The sequence below is a fragment of the Crinia signifera genome, chromosome 9, assembly GCF_055691185.1.
Source record: "Crinia signifera chromosome 9, ASM5569118v1, whole genome shotgun sequence".
Classification (NCBI taxonomy): domain Eukaryota; kingdom Metazoa; phylum Chordata; class Amphibia; order Anura; family Myobatrachidae; genus Crinia; species Crinia signifera.
Genome location: NC_139225.1, coordinates 27,124,705 through 27,133,505, shown reverse-complemented (window position 1 = coordinate 27,133,505; position 8,801 = coordinate 27,124,705). Strand labels below are relative to the sequence as shown.

General features: G+C 48.5%; 1 pseudogene; it reads right to left on the bottom strand.

Annotated features, from left to right (window-relative positions):
- Positions 1-476: 476 nt before the first annotated feature.
- LOC146039979 (U2 spliceosomal RNA) lies at positions 477-584 on the bottom strand (annotated as a pseudogene).
- Between the last annotated feature and the right edge of the window lie 8,217 nt (positions 585-8,801).

Sequence of the window (8,801 nt, the reverse complement as noted above, 5' to 3'; positions counted from 1 at the left end):
TAAAGAGACCCCAGCCAGAAGGCCGGGGTGGGGGTGTGAAAAATTGTCCTACCCCATCCAAAAGGACGAGGTAAGGACGTGAAGCGCTAACCTAAAGGGAAGTGCGCAGTGCTAGTGCCATACTAGTGCAAGGTGACTTGGGATCACCCGTGCATGTTCGGCACCCCCGAGTTTCCCCGGGGGCACAGTGCAGCCTCAGACTCCAGCCAGCCAGCCAGTCAGCGTCCGACCAAGTGTTTCTACTCGGTCCCAGCTTTTCCTGTCTTCCTGGGAGTGGATACTAGACCCGGCTTTTCGAGTGACTCTCCCTCAGAGGCTATAGACCCCTGAACAAGAGCCCCATCTACTAGGCCTGATGCTTCTCTCCTCCCTACCAGTAGGAGGGTGTGTACGCCCCCCTACGGCAGGATGAGATACTCAGCCAGACTTTACCCCCGCCCAGAACATGAGGTTCACTACGCCTCAGCTCAGTAGCAAGGTGGTTCAGTCGAGCTTTTCTCTATTCTCTGCCAGGGGGGCGGTCCAGACCCAACTGATAAGAACAGATACTACACTTGATCTTAGCCAAAAGGCCGAGAAGCGATATCATACCGAATCCCCTATCACTTGAGGTTTTTGACCATTTGGACTTTGCTTGTCTGCTACCAATCCGATGGATTCTCAACCCATTTTTATGGGAGACTTTAGTGAAATATTTCCACCATTGAATAGCAGCGGGAGATGGAATACCCCCCCTTAGACTATGATCGCTTTTTGGGGCATATTTATGAATTATTGGTTCTAGATCCAATAGGCGTACAATGCGGATTTATAATAATTGCGGGTATCCTCTTAAAATGGTGCTTTGGGGAATATTCTTGAAATATGAATTGATAAATGGGACTGTAAGAGATAGGCGACCACAGATAAAGAGATGATGGGGAAGAGAAGGCACTTAATGGTACCTATACTCAATGGTCTAACCCAGGGCTGGGCAACACCGGCCCTCCAGATGTTAATGAACTACACTTCCCAGGATGCTTTGCATTAGTTTTGCTATGTGGCCATGCTGAAACTGATGCAAGGCATGCTGGGATGTGTAGTTCATTAACATCTGGAGTGCTGGTGTTGCCCAGCCCTGGTCTAACCTCAGAAAAACCAGGTGGAATGCAAGTCTAGAACATACATTCAACACATAATATTTGCATGTATTGAGATGAAGCAAAAAGATGAAGATTGTGCAAGTTTGGATCTTTGCATGAGTCACACAGGGTCACCTGACCCCGGTCTGACTCGTTCCACCGCACACATGTTCTGCAGCCACACCTGTGATTGCCAGGTGAGAGGGAGAGCATGGCGTACTGGCAGAGAGAGTGAGGTGAATGATTGATATGTCTTATGGCACGTGACAGCTGCACTGTGGTTACTTGTGGCTACAGCATTCTTGCAGCATGAAAACGACAATCCAGTCACACAAGACGGAATGCTCCATACCACACTAAGATATCCTGTGGTAACAGTCAATGGGTCGGCCACTACTGGTTGACACATTAAAAAGGTCAACATGGGTCATTGACAAAAGGGGGGAAATATACTAAGATGGAAGTTCTATTTCAGATTTGTGGGCAACCAATCAGATACTGTCTATTATCTTCTAGAAGGTGCTAAAGTAAATTCGGTACTTATGTAATATCTGGGCGCCCGATTTTTTCATCGCATCGCATGCAATATAGTGGCATACAATTCATGAGATGCGATTTTTCATTGTAAAGACCCGATTTTTAATTGTATAGTCACCCATTGGGATGTCATTGGTTGGCACATGAAAAGGTTGACACAAGTTTTTTGTGATTTATTTTTGTAAAACCGACTTGTTCATCTTACATCACGATCCAAATGGGCATAGAGGGGGAATATACCGAGGTACGATTCCCAAAGCCTGGCGAGCACAGCGGTACACTAATACGGTGTCCATGCCAACAGATGTCGACACAGACACAAAAACTGAGAAAATCCCACATCGATCTTTCCATGTCGACATTTTTCATGTGTCGACCTATTGCCTGTCTAATGGTTGACCTAGACACTGTCGACCTAATAATCCACACCCCATCCTGTAAAGTTACACCATGTCACAACACCCTGATTCCATATTGAGACTGACATAAGGTCAACATGGTCAACAAATGAGAAGGTCAACGTGAGTTTTTCACTTTTTTGGTGTCAATGCCGACATGTGAGCATGTGTACCCCCAATTAGTGTAGCGCCTACCCTTGGATGGCTCACTTCATCCATCATGCTGTGGGCCAGGTGACGAGCGCCGCTACCGCATGTCAACCTTTTTATGTGTTGACATTCTGCGTGTGTCGACCTCTGGTCAATGTTGACTTAGTACATGTTGACCTTTTTTCGGTGTCATCCAGATCCCGTTATAAGAGCTCTACTACAACTTTCCCCTGGGTCTTCATACAATGAAGCTCAGCTGTTTATCTGCACAGCTCTTGGATATGACACAGAGCTGCTCCGGTCCCTGACACTTGGCGCCTTAGGCCACAATAACAAGTATGTACAATACTGAAATATTTAGTACAGGAAAATATGAATAATTAATGAGTGTAAGATCAGTCGGGTATAACAGTCCGTGCTGGGTATTATATGTGTCTTATCGCCATCACTGATGGTCACCATTCTGGGACATGATGTACAGGATACTGGGAGCGGATAAACCTGTCGGTCCGGATTACTGTACAGCAGGACTGTACTGTGTAACGTGGAGACGGGGATGTTACATGAGTGCAACGCAGCTGTCAGATCAGTTACTGGGTACCGGAGTTACAATTCAATCTTTGCCCCAGGTCACCTGTACTGTATGTGATATGATGCCATCCAACACTGTGTACATGCCACACTGCCTACCATTCGGGAAAAGACCCATGTTTTATAGAGCCGCCCCTGTCTTCCGTTACATGTAATATGACGCCGAGACAAAACACGGAATCGCAGAGCATGCAAGAAGCTTAAATGCAACAAGAGCCCCAAAGTAAGCAAAATACACAAGTGGTATCGCTGTGATATTTCCTTTCTTCTCACTCAGCACAGTATTCATGACTGATGTGATATCTATGCAATAAATACCAAATGCAATTTGACCTTGTGGGAATTCATCCCTAAACATATAAGTTTGTTTTCGGCAGGGCCGGTGCAAGGTTTAGCTTACCGCTATCACCACCCACACACCAATAGTGACTTTCCAGAATTGCAGGTGAACGTATGAAGGTGGCATCTTGGAAGTTCAACATCTGCCGTTTGCATTAAGTTCATCAAGGATGGCTCTCTCAGAGCCATCCTTAATTTTGTGATAGTCAGATTCAGGGGCTGTCTAATTGTAGAGCCGGACCTGGTTTTTGGTGTTTTAAATGTTATTTTATTGTGAACACTTGATTGTCTGCAACTTGCCACCTATATTTATTGGATGTGCTGTTTTCCATACCATTATAGCATTGGACAAATCATTATGGACACCATATACTCTAATTACACAAATGTGTTTAACTAAAGAAAGATTATAAAAAATTCTAACCCTAAGCCACTAACTAGCGGCAGCAGCAGCAGCATGCTGTGGAAGAGTGCACACCAGCACAGATAAGAAGACAGTGTGTGATCGATCAGTCTCTCTTTCTCCTGTCAGGGGTTTCCCCGAGGGGGGATAATGAGAGTTGTCAGCAGGGACTCTTGGGCAAGACCTGCAAATCACCGTCCTTGCTCAGAAACTTCTTAGTGACAACCCTGGCAGAATCTGAAGATCCTGGGAGATTAGAAGTAGAATGCAGGGCAGCAGGAGATTTCTGGTAAAAATCACCCAGGCACAAGAGCGCACCCCTCAGGACGTTGCTATGGGTACGTTTCCAGTTGCCTACACACATTGGGTGAAGTTTTGCAGAGAGGATCATTTCTGTCCAAGCAGAGTAAGGAGAACAGCACATCAGTAATGGGTTAATTCTGAGCATGTATTGCCCTCCCTGCATGCTGCCATATTGTGCGCATTCATGTTTCCTGGTCTCAGTGTGAGCGGAATCTCTCAGCACCCTGTCATTAAGGCACGGCAGGCTTCCAAGCTGTATTACGTCCATAACATGCTGTGAACAAAACAATACCGGAAGTCAGCTGATGACAAAAGGCAGCGAGCTCACATACACAGCTGCTGACACGGGACGTCTGAGTGGCTGTGCTCGCAATCAGCTAATGATAGTGTTATCGCATGCAGCTTTCTAGTGGGGGTGCTGGGCGAAACAAGTGCCTGATTCAGACCTGCTCGCTAGTCTGCGTATATCTGCTGCCTAGTGAGCAGGTAAATGCTGCCCGCCGAATGCACGCCCACCCTGCTGCCCGAATACCAGCGCTACGCTGCGTGTGGATGTGTATACTTTCGCTCGCATGCGCCCGCACAGAGGAAAAATCATTTGTTGGTTACTCACCTTCCGCCCTTGCCCTGAGCAGGCAGGGGAACACCTGCGCTTACTGGGGTCCGCCCAGCTGCCAAAGATGCGCGCAAATTCTGACCTGTACAGGTTTGGAATGGCCTCCAAGAGGAACCCGTCATACGTACCTTGGATCCTCAGCCTAGCATGGCTTGCTACAAACTGCCAGAGCTTCATGTGAGCCTTAAGGCCGGGACACTGGGGCGCTTTCTAAGAGTCGGAGATATGTTTGATCTAAGTAAAGACATCGTCAGTGGCGGATCCAGGGGTGGAGGCAGCAGCACAGTCCAAAATCCAAATAGGCGAGCCACACCCACTGCCGGTGAGTCAGTTTGGAATGGCAGTTGGTGCTTCTCCCTTATTTGAATTTTGATCTGCGCTGCATCCCCCACCCTGGATCCTCCACTGGACATCTTAGTTGCCGCTGTATATAAGGCCTTATTTGCAGCCGCGTCCAAAGCTCTACTTCCCAATGTGCAAAGATGAGTTCTAATCGTTTTTCTTCACAGGGCCCATTGTAACCAGTGGTTGGCGATCGTTGGCTGGCATCCGATGGTCAACGGATTCACCATCAATAACCAGGCCCAATGGCTCACAATTCCAGTCTTTCTACTTCAGTCCACCATCTGCTGCTCATGTGCCAACCATCAATAGTTTCAATGGGCCAGCCCAATGCCTACTTGTATACCTGAGAGCTGATGTGCATTTGCAAATAGTGTTGATGCCGACATTGGGCAACTGTGTCAGCATCAACACTGCGTATGCATCAGGCCCAATGAGGTCAAATTAATGGTATCCAGATGAGAGATCTACAGTGTCTAGCTAGTCAATAGGTCAATACCATATCGTCAACATGCGGGTACAAGAGGCAGACAGATGAAAGGTCGGCAGTGCTTAATATCGACAGAAGCAGAAGGTCAAAATTACAGCGGTCAATACCCCCCATTTGGGGGGGTGGGGGTGGTTAGGGTTAGCCACTTAGAAATGGGGTTAGGTTTAGCTGGTTTAGGGAGGTGGGGGTAGGCACTAGTAGAGGGGGGTTAGGATTAAGCTACACGGGGAGTGAGTTAGGGTTAAGGGGGGAAGGTTAAAGGTAATCCCCTCTATCAGGATGCCGACATCTGTATTCTGACTCCCGGAATCCCACCCGCCGGCCTGACATTTGTAAGGAAGAAACTGTACATCTAACATATGACCTCATTCTGGTTGATTCCGCCCCCGGCGTGTTCGCACCGGGGACCGGTGTTTTATACTTCCTGTGCAGGCGCCTTCGGAGACTTGCATAGTCTTCGTAGCGCTCGTACTGGGGGTTGGGAATTTGGCAAGCAGGTAACGTTCGCATGCGAATGCCCTGTGCTTCCTGGGTGTGCCCACCCAAACGCATCCCCATGCAAACGCAGACAGGTAGCCGCGTGCCCAGTTTTCGGAACCGAAAATACCTGTAATTAGAAGTACATAAATCCAGTAAAAGTCTCACCAGTTACACTGACAGCACATAACTCTCGGCCTCTGTAGTCCCTTATAAAATACTAACAGTATTACACGTTACCTGGTAGAATTATTGACCTCATGGCTGCTCCACTCAGGAACACAGATATTGTTATTGATTTGCACTATTCTACACAGGATTACACAACAGGAGACTGTACCTGCAGATAACAAGGCTCCCCTCCCTGCGCCAGCCACCGAGCCCTCTGCCCCCAGCCTTGGTGCGGTGCTACAATAGGTGAGTGAAGGTGTACGGGTTGCATTCACTATTGTATATCTAAATGGCTTCCCTATGGAATGCATACCTCCCAACTGTCACGATTACAGCGGGACAGTCCCGATTTTCCGGGTCCTGTCCCGCTGTCCCACCCGCGGCAGGCATTGTCCCGCTGCGGGGGGTGGCAGTTGGGAGACCCCACAATCTAATAGAATAGACGCTGTGCAGCTAATTAGCGGTTGCGGCTAATTAGCATAAGCCACACCCTCATTTGCATACACCCCACCCCCTTTTCGGACGCTCGCTATTTCATCAGCACAGAAGTTGGGAGGTATGGGAATGTAAGCTTGCAGGCAGGCTTACCTTACAGTCTGTTTCTTACCACCCAGTCTCATTTTATTACTATTTTGTTCACACAACACTGTCCAAGCGGTTCATCCCCCACCAGGGCCGGTGTAAGGTTTCTTGGCACCCTAGGCAAAACATCAACCTACTGCCCTTTCAGGGACAAACTCCCAGAGGCAATGGAGACACCATCCTCTGGACTGGCAGCACTGGAGGGTCAACTTCATGGACCGCAGCACCTGTGCGGTTCACAGTGGGATCCAAGTGTGACCGCTGCTCTTCCACTTGAGCCCTGCAGCGCAGCCACATAGATAACTGGCTTTACTCCAGGATTCAGACTCGGTGGCGCCCCCCAGATCCTGGCACCCTAGGCAGATGCCTAAAGCTGCCTAGTGGTAGAGCCGGCCCTGCCCCCCACACACACTCACACACAGCTCTCTCTCTCTCTCTCTCTCTTCCCCACACAACTAGCTCCCCCCCCACAGCACTATCTCTCTTTCCCAGCATATACAGCTCTCTCCCTCAGCACACAAACATTTCTCTCTCTCCCCCAGCACATACACAAGGTGTAACTACCATAGGTACAGGGGGTGCAGCTGCTATTGGGGCCCAGAGCTGAAGGGGGCCCATCTTTACTGTCTAAGTAATATGTTTTACATACATTTATCCCCATCAGTTGCTAAATAGGGGGTCATTACCAACTTTTGCTGTGGGGCCTACAAATATCAAGTTACGAAAACAATATGGATGCCCTCCACCAAACAATAGCGCTAAACAGATATATAATACTTCCATGTTTAGGGGCCCCTAAGTGGGTTTGGATCAATTGCAGATGCTTTTAAACTGTGATCTTCACCTTCTTCTCCTGGTACTCTCTCTTATGTCAGCAGGTTATTGTATGCTGTTAACACTGAAATTCTAGGACATCTGCCAGTGTCACTGCAGGTACAGTAGAGGGTCTGTCATGTCCTCTGATAGGAGGGCTCCAGCATCTGGCAAACTAAAATGATTCTTTGCAGGCTTCCCATGGACTCTAGGGTATGCTGTGTGCATACCATTCTCCAAACTGCAGCACCTTCCCAAGCTAACTACACAGGTGCATTTTAGACCCACTTACGGGCCCCTCAACAGGGAAGTAATATATATCTGTTTAGCGCTATTGTTTGGTGAAGGGCATCCATATTGTTTTCATTTCTCCATATTGGAGGTGTTGTGTTTCCTCCAAGCCCTCATCGATATCTGCTGCTATCCTGCGCAACAGGAACCCCACCTACCCCCCATTCTTTGCAAATATCAAGTTACCCCCCTGCTCTCACCCCCGACACACACATATTTCTCTCTCTTTTGGCCAGCACACACACAGAACTCACTCTCCCCTGGAACACAGATCTATCTCTCTCCACAGCACACACAAAGCTCTCTCATATCCCAGCACACACAGCTTTCTCCAGCACACACAGCTCTCTCCGTGGCCTCATAAACCAACAGGTTGCAGCCCCCCAGCCAGTGGCGTAAGTTTTTCCCAGTTGCCCGGAGGCAAGATGAATATTGGTGCCCACACACACACAACGTTATTTAAAATATATATAGTCTGTTGTGAAATATATATTGTATACTGTATGTATATACAGAAAGAGAGGAAGAACACATTTATATTTCAGAACTCAGTCACAGAAGCAATTTTGATGGCTTTCAATTAATGGATTTAAACTGACAGTGGTGGAGAGGTGCCCCCTGGAGAGCAGGAGCCCGGCGGTAGATGACTCTATTGCCTCCCAGAGTTCTGCCTCCAGTCCACATGACTCTCTCTACCCCCATCAGACACAGCTCTAACCCCCAGCTCTCACAGCTTTTCATCCCACACCACCCCACCCACCCACCCCCCCCCCCCCCCCCAGCACACACTCACCTCCCAGCAAACACAGGACACACACACAGCTATCGCATACCTCCCAACATGACCCTCTCTAGGAGGGACACAATGCTCTGTTCCTGGACTTCTCCCTTACCAGCACCTGTGATGAAACACCTTTCTTATCAATAAACCTGTTCAACACAGGTGATGGCAATCAAAAATGAAGAGGCAAGTCGAGGAACAGAGCATTGTGACCTTCCTGGAGAGGGTCCTGTTGGGAGGTATTCTCTCTCTCTCCCCAATATTTTTTCTCTCTGACCCACAGCATACAGCTTTCTCTCCCTCCAGCAAACACAGCTCTCTCCCCAGCACACACATATTTCTCTCCATGGTGACAGCTGATAGCGGCCAGAGGCGTGGTTGTGGACCGAACGGGGC